At 40.0% G+C, this 19,894-nt stretch overlaps 1 long non-coding RNA gene across 3 annotated transcripts in view; it reads left to right on the forward strand.

Moving 5' to 3' along the window:
• Positions 1-19,894, forward strand: part of LOC137220895 (uncharacterized) — a 309,684-nt gene that overhangs the window by 51,732 nt on the left and 238,058 nt on the right. For all 3 annotated transcript variants that reach the window (XR_010941832.1, XR_010941833.1, XR_010941834.1), the window contains exon 2: positions 2,968-3,109. This is a non-coding gene — a long non-coding RNA (uncharacterized lncRNA). The remainder of the gene's footprint in view (positions 1-2,967; positions 3,110-19,894) is intronic.

The following is a 19,894-nucleotide window of genomic DNA, read 5'->3' on the forward strand; positions in this document are numbered from 1 at the left end:
ATTGATAATGATCATTAGTCGACCTTGTCAGCAACTTGGGGTACCAAATATAAAGAGACTCTCTGAATTCATGGTATTCTGCATATTTAAGGAACTGTTTGATTTTTCAAGATTATAAAAATGGCTTCAAAATAAAACAACACAATCTCTGAGTTAAAAACTTGAAATCTTGTAAGGTGATCAGCATCTGGAAAAAATATACACTTGGAAAAAATTAGCAAGAAAACAATACTGTTTGACGTACTGACATTTATTTACTCTCTATTGAACAGTCTTTCCCATGAGTCATAACATCTTTACCATTAGCTACAGAAGTTCAATTTCCATGACATCAAAAGCCTCCACAGACTAATTGCAGAGGAATTACATGAGGGCGAAAGTTTTAAGATTCAAATTCCTTTGGTTCTACCCTAGAGGTTTTGGTTCAGAAGGTCTAAGGCAGGGCTCAGGAATCTGCATACCTAAAATCTCTCTAGATGATTCTTGGGCACCTAAAAATTGAAAACCACTGGCCTAAGGGAAGTACTACTTTGGGATTCTGTTGCTTCAAACAAAAATATTCCATGTATTAAGAAAACCTAACATACTCAAATCTTAGAATTAAAATGACTAGGTAGGACCCGGCGGTCCAGTGGTTAAGACTCCTCACTTTCACTGCCGAGGGTACAGGTTCACTCCCTGGTTGGGGAACTAAGATCCCACAAGCGGTGCGGTGCAGTCAAAAGTAAAATAAATAAATAAATAAATAAAATAAAAATGACTAGGTAATGCTTATATGCATCTCTCAAGGATTTCTTGCTCTATAAAACGATTTATGTTTTGTTTTTATAATAGTGAGTTTTTGCACATGTGATTTTCTTTGTACAAATTTGATTAATGCTAACCTCCCCTCCCCAAAACAACAATAAACATCCAAACAAGCAACAAATGTCAATAATCAGCTCAAATCTGACCTTACCTATGAAGTCTTCTTCTGAGTTTAGATGGTCCTTGATATCTAAGTCACTCACCATCCTGCTTTGTAATACAAGGCATTTTCACATGTATATAGCTTGTCTCCTTAATTATATTTTGAATACTTTCAAGACAAGGACTGTGAGTACATTTGCTTGTGATCCTTGCATTGTTCCCTTCTTTCCTTCTTGCTTGCCGTTATTCATTTATTCATCAAAATTTATCAGATGTCTGCTGTAAGTCAGGTTCTGTAATAAGTTCCAGGGTGGAGGGAAATCCAATGACACTAAGATGAGGGTATGGACTATATCAGGTGTTGGCAAACTACAGTTCACTGGCCAAATCTAGCCAGCTCCTTTTTTTTGTAAGTAAAGTTTTATTGGAATACAGCCATACCCATTCATTTAGGTATTGTCTGTAATAGCTGCTTTTTTGCTACAGTGGCAGAACTGAGTAGTTGCTGTAGAGACTATATGGTCTGAAAAGCCTAAAATGTTTACTGTAGTCAGCTCTTCATATCCATGGGTTCTGCATTCATGAATTCAACCAACTACAGATTGAAAGTATTTTTTTAAAAAATTCCAGAAATTTCCAAAAAGCAAAACTTGAATTTGCTGCATACTGGCAACTATTTACATAGCATTTACATTGTATTAGGTATTATAAGTAATCTAGAGATGATTTAAAGTATTTGGGAGGATGTGTGTAGGTTATTTACAAATACTACACCATTTTATGTAAGGGACTTGAGCATAAGCAGATTTTGGTATTGCAGAGGTTCCTGGAATCAATCCCCCATGGATACCAAGGGACAACTGTATTTGTCCCTTTACAGAAAGTTTGCTGACTCCTGGATTATATGATTGCTAAGGTCCTGCCCAGTTCACAGCACTCCACTGATGAATGCTATGAGCTGGAAGTGCAGGGTCCTGTCAGGGGCTGATGGGTATCTCAGGAGGCAATATTTAATCTGAGACCTGGAGGATTTGTAAGAGTTAAGTAAGGCAGGCCAAGAATGGGGGAAGGGCATTCCAAGTTTTATGAGTTTTATGAGATTTTATTTCCCCCCAAAATGTTGTGGCCCAATAGATGGGGAAAATAAAAACATATAAAGACTACCAATATTTATTGTTATTATATAGGAAATATGATGAAATGATTATGTTCTGAATCAGTGGTCTTATGACTTTTTTTCAGCTAACTAAGCATGTGGAATTAGATGCCATTTAACCTTTTAGAGCAGGGATCAGCACACTTTTATCTTAATGGGAAAATAGTAAATATTTTAAGCTTTGCCAGCCATACAATCTCTGCCACAACTATTCATTTCTGTTACTGTAGCATGGAAGCAGCTATAAGCAATATGTAAATGAATGAGCATTGGCTATGTTTCAATAAAACTTTATTTATGAATAGTGAAATTTGAATTTCATATTATTTTCATGTGTTGTGAAATATATATTATTCTTCTTTGATTTTTTTTCAATGAATTAAAAATGTAAAAACCATTCTTAGCTCGTGGGCCATACCAAAACAGGTGGTGGGATGAATTTACCTGGTGGGTCATAATTTGCAGACCCCTGTTTTGGTATGACATTCTTTGCTGCTAAAATGGGAGGATATTTTCTCTACCAACCACCTAGGGTGGTGATGAGTGAGAGGCATTTGTTCTTTGAAGTTCTTTGCATAGGGCAACATGTTCAGATGTGTCATTGTATATTCACAAAAATTATCGAATTATCCACAGTTGCAGGATGCACAATTTTCCTGAGAGTTGATGAGAAATTTATCTTTTTCATGAATAATTTTTTCTGAATGAAGGGAAAATTTGAATATATTTTGCATATGTAATAGTACAAGTATGATTCTTTTATTCCTAATATTCCTAGAACACTGGTTGTAAGTTATTTTTCTAAGCAGAGAAGGGTTTGAGCTAATTACAACAACTCAGATATCTTATTGTACTTTATTTTTCCTCTTCTCATTGAACTTAACGTTTTTTGTTTTATGTAGATGGTTTGTTGGAGAGACTGGACTTGAGAAGGTACAATCAGGAACCAGCTTCATTATTTTCCAAGCACTGCCTTCAACTAGACTCTTTGGATCACCTTCCCCAATTGAGAGGATTTCTTCGCCAAATCTCAGACACTTTCAGGTATTTGAACAGTCTCATTATCAGATATTATGAATTTGTGTGCAACCCAAATCGAAACGTTAATCACTCATCTAAGTCAGGGTTTCTGTCTAAGCAACCTCTTCCCTGCAGGCCTGACCGCTGAATCCCTAGTCTACCACTGGGAAAGGGCAACATAGTTCATTCTTTGGTTGTGCTTGCTCCACCTGGTCCTTCCATTCACTCTGCTGCTTATGGCTCTTCTAGAGTTGAGCACAGAGCGTGTACGAGTGTATGTGGATGTGTGTGTGTGTGTGTGCAAACGTGCACGCACGCGCTGAACTTACAGAGAAAGGGCCAAGTGTTACTTCTCTGATGCTGGTCAATTTGATTTCTGGTGCTTTGTTTCATGACAAGGGTAACCTGCTGGCTCTTCCTACCATGGGGCACTTGTAAGGACTCTTTGGGCACCCCATGAGGAACAAGTGCTGCCCTCTTAGGATACTGACATTCCCTTGACTTCTGCCCACTGGCAGTGCGCTCCTGGTGTTCCCTTTATCGTGAAGCAGGAGTTCTCTCAAGATGGCTCTGGCTCACCAACCATTCTGTGTGCCCACCTGCCCTTCCCACCCCAACACTCTGGATTTATTTCCCCCCAATCTCCCTGAAGGATTCTCCTGCTGACCCTTCGCGGAGCTTGAGGAGAGAGAGGGCGTATGTTTCAGAGCACTCTGTTTTCACAAACACCCTTCAAAATATACTCTCTCTTCCTTATTGAATCTCTGGGCTTCTTTTATCCTGGGTGGGGTTACGTGATGACCTAAGGACTGCTACTGGACTGGATAGCAATTCCTTCAGAGGTGTGCAATGTATGGGCATTAATTGACCGTGATTGTCATTAGGGTTCCAGGAGACAAGAAACGTCCCATGTAAATTGCTGTTTCATTTATATATGCCTATTTGTCTCCCCTGTTGTATTTCCCCTTACTGTATTCATAAGCTACTTGAGGGCAAGATTTCTTTGCATTTTCCCCAGTTTTAATACTCATTCAATGGATCATTGAATTCCCTCCTAATTACTAAGTAAATGGGGATTGAAGTCAGTGGGCTGATTCATTCATTCAGTATTGAATGCCTACCATATGCCAAGTTCTGTAATAAGTGCTGGGGATATAGTAGACCAAAAAGACATAATCCATGACTTCAAGACTTTATTTTAGTGGAGGGGATATATATTAAACAATCACAGGAATATACAATTAATTTCAAATTTTGATGTGTGCTGTGAAATAGTGCAGAGTCCTGTCAGGGAGTATAAATGGGAACTTAATTTAAATTGGGGTGATGGGTATCTCAGGATGTGGTATTAATTTGAGAACTGGAGGATTTGTAAGAATTAAGGCAGGCCAGGAATGGGGGAAAAGCATTCCAAGCAAGAGAAATAGTGTGTGTATAGACCCTACTGCAGGGAAAAGCTTGGCGTTTTAGAGGACGCTTTGAAGGATGTAAAAAAAGGTAAGTGTAGCAGATTGTGAATTGGGGGGAAAGAGTGGGGTAAGGTGAGGATAGAGAAGTAGTCCGGAGTTTGACCATACAAGGAACACAGGCCATGCGAAAGGATTTGGATTTTATCTTAAGAGCAGTGGGAAGCTTTTGAAGAGTTTAAAGCATCCCATTTGCATGCCTAGGTGGTTCATATTGAGTAACTTTTTGGCATAAGGGATATAGTTAATAAATACAGGAAAGGTGCCTTATCAACAGAGGTCAATGCCTGTTTTAGCCTTATACATGTCCTGCAAATCCTACTGCATTCAATGAAGACATTCTTCAAAAAACACATCGTGTTCCCTGCTAGTCTGAGACTGCATTTGATCATACAGATGGAGTTGTGTTCAAAGGACATTCCATTGCTCTGCGGAAACATTTTGGAGCAATCCTGCAGATTTCAGATAACCTAATGGTGAGAATTCTGTTCTTTCAGTGGGAAACCATAGCAACATACCACTTAGAAGGCACACTATATAATCTATCTGTTCTTCAGTTAGTATTTTGCAGTCCAGAAATAGTCATCATTGCCTAATGTGAGTATGCAAAAGGTCACGCAAATATAAGCCCCAATGACAGTGCAGTTCTCCCTCTAACCACAGGGTGGTGGTGGGGAACTGCACCTTCTCTGGGAGACGCACTATCAGGCACATGGGGGGCCAGGAAGGAGAAAGGAATTTGGGCTAATAGCTCTGTGTTTCAGCACAAATTGTAAGTTGATCCTCAATCTCTAAGTACAAAGAACGGGGCTATGATCGATAGATCTGGATCTTTATCCAAAACCTCATATACAGACAGACCCAGTACCCCTGGGTGCAATTCTTGTTAAACTGCAGGATTTATGGTTCAGAGATTTTATGTCCCAGCACCTTTTGTGATTTCAAACACACTCCCTATCTTGCCTTAGGTGCAAAATAATAATCTATAAATTCTCCAATAAATACATAAAGAATTGAGAAACTTAGAGAGCCAAAGCTGCCAGCTTGGTATCCATCAATGTGTAATGGTTAAAAGGGTCTTTGCTAAAAAACAGGTAGAAATGGTAAGATCTTTAGGGATGGGGATTCAAGATAGTTGGTCACAGTATTACTTCAGTTAGTATTTGGTCAGTGAAAAATGGTGAAACGCTATGGAAAGAAAAGAGAAAAGCAAAAGGAAAAGAATCTCCTGGGGTCTTCTACACTGCTGGTAAGACGTATGGATATGTTTTGTTTTGATGAGAATCACGTCTTAAGGTGCCATTTTCTTCTCCTATCTTCCTCCTATCTAGGATATTTCCCCCCTTTTCTTTCTCCCTGTGATCTCATTGGGTCTTGCATTGTTTTTTTGTTTTTTTTTTTGCGGTACGCGGGCCTCTCACTGCTGTGGCCTCTCCCGTTGCGGAACACAGGCTCCGGATGCGCAGGCTCAGCGGCCACGGCTCATGGGCCCAGCCGCTTCGCGGCATGTGGGATCCTCCCGGACCGGGGCACGAACCCGCGTCCCCTGCATCGGCAGGCGTACTCTCAACCACTGCGACACCAGGGAAACCCTGTCTTTTTAATTTTTAGTGCTTTGTGCTGGCACCATTTTGTGAACTGGCTCCCCAAGCAGCCCATCTGTAAGGGCTCCAGTGGGCTGTGTGCTCTATCCATCACCCTCTCCTTAATGCAAGCATTACAAAGATTGGTTGCTAAGAATATTTACTTCCCACCCTTGTTGACTCACATCCCCAGTGTGTCAAGGGCCCACCAAGAAGACCTTTAAAAGACATCGCACAATTACATGGGAATGATACCATGACAGAGGCCTAGGGGAACACAGTAATGCTACCCCAATGTAAAATGGGCATTTGCTTTAGGTCTGTACCTAAAGTATGGAGAGGGCGAAAAGAGAAGTCAGAGCTCCTGGAAATGATGCCCAGAGGTATTTAGTTTGATTCATTCATTCATCTCTCCCTTCATTCTTTCATTATTCAACAAATATTCCTTGAGTACCTACATGTCAGGTATTGTGCTAAGTATTGGGGATATAGCATAGACCTGAATAGACATAGTTCCTCCCTGAAGATAGTTCATGGTCTTGTTGGGCTGCATCCCGCGGGCCTGCAAGCCTTGTAATTGCTCAGCTGAGAGACTAAGGAAAGAGCCCAGAGACAGTGACAGAGACATCAGTTGTTTACTGTATAGGGAATCTTACAAGTCTGAAGCAAAGTCCTGGAGTGACAACCCACTGTATACAGCAGCTGGTGGACAGGACATGGCAACAGTCTTCGCTACTGGGGATGGGGGAAGGGGGGTGAGAAGGAGGCTACTAGTTATAGGGGGAATTGATGTCAGTTTGGCTTATCAGTTACCAGGGAAACCAGAAGCTGGGGCAGGGGGCAAGCATGTAGGGAGTTACTGATTAAGCCCTATAATAAAGAGGATTGGATAGTCATGTGAGTAGGTGTAGGTTAAGCAGGGAATGTACAGAATGTACAGAGAGCAAGAGGAATAGCTATCTTGAGTGGCCTGTCCATGCAGTCTGCTATGGTAAGTAAATAAATGGGCAATTACTATACAGTGTGATAAGGACAATGTGCCTTAGCCCTGTGGATTTTATGTGAGTGAGAAATAAACTTTCTGAGATTTTATGGTTGTTTGTCACTATGGCATAGCTTATCATAACTAACAGACTGTATCTGCATAAGAGGAATTATACCTGCCTAAATCCTCTCTCAAGTCTTCTTTTCATGTTCTAGGAAGATATTCAGAGGCCAGGATTCATTCCTCAAATTGATCTCTATTTAGCCACATTATTGTAGAAATTGGCCTTTCCTTGCCTCTGTCTCATCAAAAAAGAAAGCTCAGGTGGATATTCCTGCTGCTTACCTTATGTTTAATGGAATCCTCCTGTGATTTGGCTAAACTTGGCATCTGAAGAAATTTCATACCATCCATTCTCAGCAACCAAGAAGCAAGTTCTGTTTCTTCTCTGCTTCAGTGCTCCTGCCTGATGCTAAGACAGCTGAGTAATTTTTCCCTACTTATTGCTCTTCCAAAGCACAAAAGCTGTCTTCACTTTAACATTAATGAGTTATTCAGCTGATATAACTATTTCTAGCAAGTAAATTACCTACAGCTGCCTATCAACAAGGCTAGGGCAAGGTGATTACAAAAGAGAGGGATTTTATTTAAAATGAAATTGAGCTAGTTTCTTAAACCATACAGTCTGTCCCCTTTGGCCATCAACCAGAAGGGGACAGTATAAGAGCATGGTTTGCTCACGGCTCACTGCACCAGGTCTTTGAATAATCTGCATTTGAGAATGTTTTTTGTTAGAAATCACACCAAGTGCTTTGTGAAATTATTTTTGCATATATTTCCAGGGCTGAGAAATTCCAGAGCATTAAAAAAAAACCCTCCAACATATACGAGAGATGTTTAATGGCCTTGGTTTAAACTCCAGGAGACCGAGGTGGAATTTTTCTAGCAAAGGTCGGTTAAAAGGTTGACTGGAGGAAGAACAGGCAAATGAATTTAAGCCCAAAGTGTCCTTGTTCAGCTTCTACTCTTGGTGGAGTGGTTATAGGAGGGTTGAAAACTTCTCTTTGTAGAATTTGGCTTTCTCGTATTCTCCCTCTGACTGAAGGCAGCTAACACTCAGCAGTCCTTTAAAAAGGGTTCCTAAATCAGCACTAATTTTGCATATTCAAGAGCACCAACCACTAGTTATTTCGGAATAGGAATGTTGAATCTGACAGGTGTGGAAGGAAGAATAGTGGATTCTGAGTTTGCCAATGAGAGGCTGAGTGTCATCTCATCTCTCCACACTTCAGTTATCTTCCCTCTTAAATGAGGGGCCCCGGATAAAAAAATCTCTGGAGTTTGTTCTATGTTTGAACATCTATGATTCTACAGTCAAGCAGGATTATTCTACTACTACTGTCACTATTACAGCTATTATAGATGTCACTGATTGAATGATTAATATATACCGGGCATTGTGTTAACATTTCACATTCATTATCTTTAATTTTGAAGCAATGCTATGAGGTAGATATTATCAAGTTTGTTAAATAGGTGCGAAAGTTGAGGACCAGAGAAGTTACAGGAATTGTTGAAGGTCCCAAAGCTAGCAAGTGGTGAAGACATGAACCAAAATCCAAATATTTTGACTCCCAAGTTCCTACTCATAACCACTGCCACGTATTTCTTTCTTTCTTTCTTTCTTTTTTTTAATTTCCAGCACTTGGGTCCTTACATTATTAGTTTTTAACATTCATAGGCGTGGTGCCAGGCTACAATGATTGAACTCTCTTTGGCCCCTAGCCTTTGCTTCTCTGTTCTTTCCATTTTCCATGTCTTACAATGCCCTCTTCCTGGCTATCCAAATATTACTCACCCTTCAAGTTCTAGTTTATGCCTGCTCTCTTGCCTGACCACTCTCTCCCATACTAATCTGATTTTCTTCTGGGATTTTATTGCATTTATAATCCATTCCGTGTAATTCAGACTCAACTCGATATTGTCTCTTATTTTGCTCTGTTTTAAATAAGTTAGTCTTGTCAACATTAACTACAGTGCAAGGCTCTTGAGGATGAAGAACACACCTTAGTCTTTTTAATCTTCTGCTGTAAAGCACACGGGAAGGGTTGCATAACAAGTTGAGGATCAATACTTTCTTCTTGTTTGCTAGAGACAGACCTTAGGCAAAAATGATCCCCTTTGCTTCTAAAAATTATGATGTTCTCTGAGAAAAATTGTTTTCTAATCTTGCTTTAAAAAAACCTTATGAAACTGCAAACCTTCCTGGCCAATATAGTCAAGTATTTCACAAGTTTAAAAATCAGAATTTATTATTGTTATCATTATCATTAACATTATACAAATAGTTAACATGTATAGGTTACTTGCTACATTCCTTGCATTGATCTGATGTTTTACATGGAAATTTTATACTTACAACAGCACTATGAGGTGGGTAAGTATTCCCCACTTCACAGAGTACAACAGGTTTAGAGAGATTGAGTAATTCATATAAGGTCTCACAGAGCTGGTAAGTGGTAGATCGGCTACAACCTTTTTTAAAAAAAATTTTTGGTGTGGCTTTCCTAGATCTAGGCTACTTGTACCGTGTAGTAAATTAGACTATTTCTACAAAGGATGGTGCATGGCTGTTTTTTATCCACCTGTTCCACTCTGTTTAGAAAGCTGCCTAGGATTTCGTTCATCTGATTATTTAAAAATTCCTATATTAGATTTTGCCTCTCTATCCTGGTGTTCAGTGGTAATTCACGTTTCCAAATTATGGTGGGCTGAATTATGGTCCCCCAAAGATGTTTACCTCCCAGTCCCCAGAACCCATGAATGTCACCAATATTGCAAAGAAATTTTGGACATGTGATTAATTTAAGGGTCTTGAGATGGGAAGATTATCTTGGATTATCCTGTGGGCCCTAAAGGTAATCACCATGGTCTTTATAAGAGGGAGGCAAGAAGATCAGAGGTGGAAGAAGGCTATGTCACAATGGAGCAGATATTGAAGCGATGACACCAGGAGCCAAGGAATGTTGCAGCCTTTAGAATCTGGAAGAGACAAGGAGCACATTCTCCCCTGGAGCCTCTAGAAGAAACAAGTTTCCCAACACCTTGATATTTGTCTCTTAAAACTCATTTTGACTTCTGACCTCCAAACTGTAAGAGAATACATTTTTGTTGTTTTAAGTGTGTGGTAATTTGTTATGACAGCCATAGGGGACGAATACACTAATACAGAGTTCTATAAATGTGCCCATTTGCAGAGGCTGAGAGTCAAGACTGAGTCCAATTGCTCATACTAAACCCTTACTCTCCCCTTTGAGCCAGAAGAGATGAATCCATCTGAAAGTTTTGAATTAATAAGGGCCAGCCCTAAATGCTGTCTAGTGTCTGAGCAGTAGTAACTAGAGAGTACAAGAAAAATGTGCAACCAAACTCACACTCCACTAGGGTTTTTCTTTATTCTGCAAAGGAGGGAAAGACTGATGGAGCATGATTTCATAAGGTACCATGGAATGGGATGGGGGGGACTTAATGTTTAGGTGGTTTTATTGAGGCTGGCTTTTGTTTGTTTATTGTTTTCTTAATAGAATTCTTCCTGCTTGGATTTAAATGTCTGTTTTCAAGATACTAGCACTACTGCACCAATAGAACCACTACCAACAACAATTAAACACTAGAAGATGCTGCCGTTTACAGCCTTAAACTGCCTGCTTTTTATTTTGTTTATAAGCAACGGAATGTAAATGTTGCTGACTCTGCTTTTAGGTACCAATATCATGCATTCCTTTAAACCAGGTGATAAACGTCCACCTGGGAGGCACCCTTGGTTTTGTAGGGAAATGAGTCATACTGAACTCCTTGAATTTGCCTGTGACAAGCAGAATCCACAGGTACTAGGAGTTTTGTTGAGAAGTTAGCAGAGTAAACTGTTGACGAAATGTTTTCTGAGGACATGCCAGTGAGGTCATCCATCAAGACTGCCCCATTCCATTTTGTTACATAGAGCTTAGCTGCTAAATCAGAATCCAAGAATTGTGAACAAGTTCATGAAAGCATCTGGAAACCATTTAACACAATTATTAACAACAACGTTTTTTTTTTTTTTTTTTTCCGGTACGCGGGCCTCTCACTGTTGTGGCCTCTCCCGTTGCGGAGCACAGGCTCCGGACGCGCAGGCTCAGCGGCCATGGCTCACGGTCCCAGCCGCTCCGCAGCATGTGGGGTCTTCCTGGACCGGGGCATGAACCCGTGTCCCCTGCAATGGCAGGCGGACTCTCAACCATTGCGCCACCGGGGAAGCCCAACAACAAAGTTTTGACTTCAGGAACTCTGTTACCTGGTGTGTGACCTTGAACAATTCACTTAACTTCTCTGAATCACACTTCCTTCATCTATGAAATGGGGATAATTATGGTTTCTCATGTACATAAAAATGTTACCAAAGAATCTAGCATAAAGGGTCTAGTCAAGACCTTTTTGGTTATAAGTAGCAGAAACACAATTCAGGTTTGTTAAGCAAAAGGAATATGTTTTACGTGACTAAAAATCAAGGCTAGACCTGGATTTGGCGCTGCTAGATTCCATAATTCAAAAATGTGATTATAAAGAGAGACTCATTTGTGAGATTGGTTCTTTCCTAGAAACATCTCTCTCTAAGAGCACTGGCTGAACGTTCCTGGGGAGCTCCTGCCTTGGCTTCTCTGTGCACCCTTGAACCCTAATTACTGTAATCTGAGGGATGGACGTGCTCTAATTGGCTAGGCCTGGGTCTCATGCTGGTTCAAATGTCTTTTGTTTGCAAGAGACAGAGAGTTCATTTCAAACTATTAGAAACAATAAAGGAAATCTAATGGCTCATACAGATTTGATTTCAGGTGGGGTTCAATCCACAAACAATGTCAGGGATCAGATTTCTCCCCATCTCTTCACTCTGTATCCTATATTGTTGACTTCATTATCGGGCTCTATACATGGCCCTGGCAAGTGGAGGTTCTCTCTTCACAGGATCAAACTGATTTTATTTCTCACACCGTGTGATTCAAGTTGAGAGTACTCTTTCAATGCTCCAACACAGTTTCTGACATTCATCCCCTCTCTTTTTTTAAAAAAATTTATTTTATTTATTTATTATTTTTGGCTGCGTTGGGTCTTTGTTGCTGCGTGCGGGCTTTCTCTAGTTGCGGCAAGCGGCGGCCACTCTTCGTTGTAGTGTATGGGCTTCTCATTGCAGTGGCTTCTCTTGCTGCGGAGCACTGGCTCTAGGCACGCGGGCTTCAGTAGTTACGGCTTGCAGGCTCTAGAGCGCACGCTCAGTAGTTGTGGCGCACGGGCTTAGTTGCTCCGCGGCATGTGGGATCTTCCCGGACCAGGGATCGAACCTGTGTCCCCTGCATTGAAAGGCAAATTCTTAACCACTGTGCCACCAGGGAAGCCCCATCCCCTCTCTTAATGGCTGGCACTGGGTCACATGCCGCCTCCTATGGCCTGGAGGATGGAATGTGTCAATTGCATTAAGCCAAAAGTAGCTTACTTATTCAGCTAGGACATGACTAAGAATGGGGAGATGCATATTCCATAAAGAATATCAGGGTAGTGTAGGTGAGAAAAGGGAGTTAAATGCTGGGAAGAAGTGTATCATGGTGGCACAAACTCAGTCCAGACTACTTGTAATGACTTTCTCACTTGAAAGACAGGTCCTGTTACTTGACAGAAGGTAAAGGGATGTGTATAGGATAGGCAAAAGCAACAGGTATCCATGACATTCATATTAATATATGTTAGTTATTTTGTTAGGATATTACCATCCCATTAATGTTGTATAAACTGGGGTCCTGAAAGATGAAGTGACATCCATAAAGTAGCAGAGGTAATAAGTAGCTGAGCTGATACCAATATATTCAGAAATATATTCTTTGTGAAAAGCAGTTATGCGAAGTAGTTACAAGGGCCTACTATTCAGTCCAAGTGCTACATCATGTCAAGGAAAAAAATGCCCAAGCATAGACCTAAGGGGGCAGAGAAATGAAAGTACTGAGTATGAGAAAAAAAGACTTTCAGAATTCCCGATTATATTTTAAAACAGAGATCCCCTGATAACCATTTTTCTATTGTTCTACTTGAGGATCTATGGTCTAGAACTTGAGAAAACATATCATTGACTCAACAGCTCTCCTGAGGCATGAGGCTTTTAGCCACTTCTAGTTTCCCACTTAGCTAGGTAGGCTAGTGAGACAAGTGGCTTCTTTTTATCAACTTTTCAGGGTGGGATTAGGAGTTCAATCACTGGGTGAATAGACCAGACCATATGGGAACAGCAGGTGGACACAAGGCAGTTATTAGAGCAACCAGCAAGAGGAAGAAGAGCTGGGCAGATGGGACCTGGTATTTACAGAGCATGATGGCAGGTGGGAGGTCTTAGGCCTGGATGGTGTTTGAAAAGATGGCTATCAGTTTGAAAGGATGATACAGCAGGCAGATGGTACCTGTTTGGAGATTTGGATTTTTTTTGCCTTGATATCCTTTATACCTGGTATAGTCTTACTGTGGTAAAGTCTTGCCACATAGTAAAGCCTTGATGTTTCTTAAAAAAATGAACATTTAGAGATGTAGAATGGCAGCTGGCCTCAGGGAGATTTGGTAGAGGGTGAAGAGGGAACACATCCATAGATAGGGTTTCCCAGATGCAGGACTTTCAGGGCTAGAACTGGGATGGTCTTGGGAACACCCAGATGATTGGTCACCCTAAACCACATGGCCCAAAACTAAAGGTTGAATTCTGGGAGACTAGTAGCAGTGGAAGGCATCCTTTCTCAACTTCCTAGGTGTCATATCTGGCTCAGTACAAGGTCACCTCTTGACGCAGAGCACCTCTAGTTCGTGGCTCCTCTAGGGTGAGAGATGAGGATTCTCTTTTTTTCTTTCTAACATCTTTATTGGAGTATAATTGCTTTACAACGGTGTGTTAGTTTCTGCTTTATAACAAAGTGAATCAGCTATACATATACATATATCCACACATCTCCTCCCCCTTGCATCTCCCTCCCACCCTCCCTATCCCACCCCTCTAGGTGGTCATAAACCACCGAGCTGATCTCCCTGTGCTATGCAGCTGCTTCCCGCTAGCTATTATACATTTGGTAGTGTACATATGCCCATGCCACTATCACTTCGTCCCAGCTTACTCTTCCCCCTCCCTGTGTCCTCAAGTCCATTCTCTACGTCTGCGTCTTTATTCCAATCCTGGCCCTAGGTTCTTGAAAACCATTTTTTTTTTGATTCCATATTTATGTGTTACCATACAGTATTTGTTTTTCTCTTTCTGACTTACTTCACTCTGTATGACAGACTCTAGGTCCATCTGCCTCACTACAAATAACTCAATTTTGTTTCCTTTTATGGCTGAATAATATTCCATCGTATATATGTGCCGCATCTTCTTTACCCATTCATCTGTTGTGGACAATTACGTTCCTTCCATGTCCTGGCTATTGTAAATAGAGCTGCAATGAACATTTTGGTACATGACTCTTTTGAATTATGGTTTCCTCAGGGTATATGCCCAGTAGTGGGATTGCTGGGTTGTATGGTAGTTCTATTTGTAGTTTTTTAAGGAAACTCCAACTGTTTTCCATAGTGGCTGTATCAATTTACATTCCCACCAGCAGTGCAAGAGTGTTCCCTTTTCTCCACACCCTCTCCAGCATTTATTGTTTCTAGATCTTTTGATGATGGCCATTCTGACCGGTGTGAGATGATATCTCATTGTAGTTTTGATTTGCATTTCTCTAACGATTAATGATGTTGAGCATTCTTTCATGTGTTTGTTGGCAATCTGTATATCTTCTTTGGAGAAATGTCTATTTAGGTCTTCTGCCCATTTTTGGATTGGGTTGTTTGTTTTTTTGTGATTGAGTTACATGAGCTGCTTGTAAATTTTGGAGATTAATCCTTTGTCAGTTGCTTCATTTGCAAATATTTTCTCCCATTCTGAGGGTTGTCTTGTTTATGGATCCTTTGCTGTACAAAAGGTTTGAAGTTTCATTAGGTCCCATTTGTTTATTTTTGTTTTTATTTCCATTTCTGTAGGAGGTGGGTCAAAAAGGATCTTGCTGTGATTTATGTCATAGAGTGTTCTGCCTATGTGTTCCTCTAAGAGTTTGATAGTTTCTGGTCTTATATTTAGCTCTTTAATCCATTTTGAGCTATTTCTGTGTATGGTGTTAGGGAGTGTTCTAATCCCATACTTTTACATGTACCTGTCCAGTTTTCCCAGCACCACTTATTGAAGAGGCTGTCTTTTCTCCACTGTATATTCTTGCCTCCTTTATCAAAGATAAGGTGACCATATGTGCATGGGTTTATCTCTGGGCTTTCTATCCTGTTCCATTGATCTATATTTCTGTTTTTGTGCCAGTACCATACTGTCTTGATTACTGTAGTTTTCTAGTATAGTCTGAAGTCAGGGAGCCTGATTCCTCCAGCTCCATTTTTTGTTCTCCAGATTGCTTTGGCTATTCGGGGTGTTTTGTGTTTCCATACAACCTGTGAAATTTTTTGTTCCAGTTCTGTGAAAAATGCCAGTGATAGTTTGATAGGGATTGCATTGAATCTGTAGATTGCTTTGGGTAGTAGAGTCATTTTCACAATGTTGATTCTTCCAATCCAAGAACATGGTATATCACTCCATCTATTTGTATCATCTTTAATTTCTTTCATCAGTGTCTTATAATTTTCTGCATACAGGTCTTTTGTCTCCTTAAGTAGGTTTATTCCTAGATATTTTATTCTTTTTGTTGCCATGGTAAATGGGAGTGTTTTCTTAATTTCACTTTCAGATTTTTCATCATTAGTGTACAGGAATGCCAGACATTTCTGTGCATTAATTTTGTATCCTGCTACTTAACCAAATTCATTGATTAGCTCTAGTAGTTTTCTGGTAGCATCTTTAGGACTCTCTATGTATAGTATCATGTCATTTGCAAACACTGACAGCTTTACTTCTTCTTTTCTCATTTGGATTCCTTTTATTTCCTTTTCTTCTCTGATTGCTGTGGCTAAAACTTCCAAAACTATGTTGAGTAAGAGGGGTGAGAGTGGGCAACCTTGTCTTGTTTCTGATCTTAGTGGAAATGCTTTCAGTGTTTCACCATTGAGGACGATGGTGGCTGTGGGTTTGTCATATATGGCCTTTATTATGTTGAGGAAAGTTCCCTCTATGCCTACTTTCTGCAGTGTTTTTATCATAATGGGTGCTGAATTTTGTCAAGTTCTTTCTCTGCATCTATTGAGATGATCATATGGTTTTTCTCCTTCAATTTGTTAATATGGTGTATCACGTTGATTGATTTGCGTATTTTGAAGAATCCTTGCATTCCTGGAATAAACCCCACTTGATCATGTTGTATGATCCTTTTAATGTGCTGTTGGATTCTGTTTGCTAGTATTTTGTTGAGGATTTTTGCATCTATGTTCATCAGTGATACTGGCCTGTAGTTTTCTTTCTTTCTTTCTTTTTTTTTTTTTTACGGTACTCGGGCCTCTCACTGTTGTGGCCTCTCCCATTGCGGAGCACAGGCTCCGGACGTGCAGGCTCAGTGGCCACGGCTCACGGGCCCAGCCGCTCCACAGCATGTGGGATCTTCCCGGACCGGGGCAAAAACCAGTGTCCCCTGCATCGGCAGGCGGACTCAACCACTGTGCCACCAAGGAAGCCCCTTTTTTCTTTTTTTAAAAAATATTTTTAATTTTTTTTAGTTTTCTTTCTTTGTGACATCTTTGTCTGGTTTTGCTATCAGGGTGATGGTGGCCTCCTAGAATGAGTTTGGGAGTGTTCCTCCCTCTGCTATATTTTGGAAGAGTTTGAGAAGGATAGGTGTTAGCTCTTCTCTAAATGTTTGATGGAATTCCCCTGTGAAGCCATTTGGTCCTGGGCTTTTGTTTTTTGGAAGATTTTTAATCACAGTCTCAATTTCAGTGCTTGTGATTGGTCTGTTTATATTTTCTATTTCTTCCTGGTTCAGTCTCGGAAGGTTGTGCATTTCTACGAATTTGTCCATTTCTTCCAGGTTGTCCATTTTATTGGCATATAGTTGCTTGTAGTAATCTCTCATGATCCTTTGTATTTCTGCAGTGTCAGTTGTTACTTTTCCTTTTTAATTTCTAGTTCTATTGATTTGCATCTTCTCTCTTTTTTTCTTGATGAATCTGGCTAATGGTTTATCAATTTTGTTTACCTTCTCAAAGAACCAGCTTTTAGTTTTATTGATTGTTGCTATTGTTTCCTTCATTTCTTTTTCATGTATTTCTGATATGATCTTTATGATTTCTTTCCTTCTGCTAACTTTGGGTTTTTTGTTCTTCTTTCTCTAAGTGCTTTAGGTGTAAGATTAGATTGTTTATTTGAGGTGTTTCTTGTTTCTTAAGGTAGGCTTGTATAGCTATAAAGTTCCCTCTTAGAACTGCTTTTGCTGCATCCCATAGGTTTTGCGTTGTTGTGTTTTCATTGTCATTTGTTTCTAGGTATTTTTTGATTTCCTCTTTGATTTGTTCAGTGATCTCTTGGTTATTAAGTAGTGTGTTGTTTACCTTCCATGTGTTTGTAGTTCTTACACATATTTTTCTGTAATTGATATCTAGTCTCATAGTGTTGTGGTTGGAAAAGATACTTGAAACGATTTCAATTTTCTTAAATTTACCAAGGCTTGATTTGTGACCCAAGATATGATGTGTCCTGGAGAATGTTCCATGAGCACTTGAGAAGAATGTGTGTTCTGTTGTTTTGGGATGGAATGTCCTATAAATATCAATTAAGTCCATCATGTTTAATGTATCATTTAAAGCTTGTGTTTCCTTTTTTATTTTTATTTTGGATGATCTGTCCATTGGTGAAAGTAGAGTCCCTACTAGTAAAGAAAAGATAGTGAAGTCCCCTACTATGTTTGTGTTACTGTTGATTTCCCCTTTTATGGCTGTTAGTATTTGCCCTATGTATTGAGGTGCTCCTATGTTGGGTGCATAAATATTTACAATTGTTATATCTTTTTCTTGGATTGATCCCTTGATCATTATGTAGTGTCCTTCTTTGTCTCCTGTAATAGTCCCTCTTTTAAAGTCTATTTTGTCTGATATGAGAATTGCTACTCCAGCTTTCTTTTGATTTCCGTTTGCATGGAATATCTTTTTCATCCCCTCACTTTCAGTCTGTATGTGTCCCTAGGTCTGAAGTGGGTCTCTTGTAGACAGCATATATATGGGTCTTGTTTTTGTATCCATTCAGCCAGTCTATGTCTTTTGGTTGGAGCATTTAATCCATTTACATTTAAGTTAATTATTGATATGTATGTTCCTATTACCATTTTATTAATTGTTTCGGGTTTATTATTGTAGGTCTTTTCCTTCTCTTGTGTTTCCTGCCTAGAGAAGTTTCTTTGGCATTTGTTGTAACGTGGGTTTCATGGTGCTGAATTCTCTTCGTTTTTGCATATCTGTAAAGCTTTTAATTTCTCCATCAAATCTGAATGAGATCCTTGCTGGGTAGAGTAATCTTGGTTTTAGCTTTTTCTCTTTCATCACTTTAAATATGTCCTCCCACTCCCTTCTGGCTTGCAGAGTTTCTGCTGAAAGATCAGCTGTTAACCTTATGGGGATTCCCCTATGTGTTACTTGTTGTTTTTCTCTTGCTGCTTTTAATATTTAGTTTTTGATAGTTTGATTAATATGAGTCTTGGCATGTTTCTCCTTGGATTTATCCTGTATGGGACTCTGTGCTTCCTGGACTTGATTAACTACTTCCTTTCCTATACTAGGGAAGTTTTCAACTATAATCTCTTCAAATATTTTCTCAGTCCCTTTCTTTTTCTCTTCTTCTTCTGGGACCCCTATAATTTGAATGTTGGTGTGTTTAATATTGTCCCAGAGGTCTCTGAGACTGTCGTCAATTCTTTTCATTCTTTTTTTCTTTATTCTGCTCTGCAGTATTTATTTCCACTATTTCATTTTCCAGGTCACTTATCCGTTCTTCTGCCTCAGTTATTCTGCTATTGATCCCTTCTAAAGAATTTTTAATTTCATTTATTGTGTTGTTCATCTCTGTTTGTTTGCTCTTTAGTTCTTCTAGGTCCTTGTTAAACGTTTCTTGTATTTTCTCCATTCTATTTCCAAGATTTGGATCATGTTTACTATCATTATTCTGAATTCTTTTACAGGTAGACTGCCTATCTCCTCCTCATTTGTTAGGTCTGGTGGCTTTTTGCCTTGCTTCATCTTCTGTGTGTTTCTCTGTCTTCTTATTTTGCTTAACTTAATGTTTTTAGGGTCTCCTTTTCCTAGGCAGCAGGTTCGTAGTTTATGTTGTTTTTGGTGTCTGTCTCCAGTGGCTAAGGTTGGTTCAGTGTGTTGTGTAGGCTTCCTGGTGGAGGGGACTAGTGCCTGTGTTCTGGTGGATGAGGCTGGATCTTGTCTTTCTGGTAGGCAGGTCCACGTCTGGTGGTGTGTTTGGGGTGTCTGTGGCCTTATTATTATTTTATTAGGCAGTCTCTGTGCTAATGGATGGGGTTGTGTTCCTGTCTTCCTAATTGTTTGGCATAGAGTGTCCTTCACTGCAGCTTGCTGGTCGTTGAGTGGAGCTGGGTGTTGGTGTTGAGATGGAGATCTCTGGGAGATTTTCACCGTTTGTTATTGCGTGGAGCTTTGAGGTCTCTTGTGGACCAGTGTCCTGAACTTGGCTCTCCCACCTCAGTGGCACAGCTTTGATGCCTGGATGGAGCACCAAGAGCCTGTC

The sequence above is a fragment of the Pseudorca crassidens genome, chromosome 3 (genome assembly GCF_039906515.1).
Source record: "Pseudorca crassidens isolate mPseCra1 chromosome 3, mPseCra1.hap1, whole genome shotgun sequence".
Lineage (NCBI taxonomy): Eukaryota > Metazoa > Chordata > Mammalia > Artiodactyla > Delphinidae > Pseudorca > Pseudorca crassidens.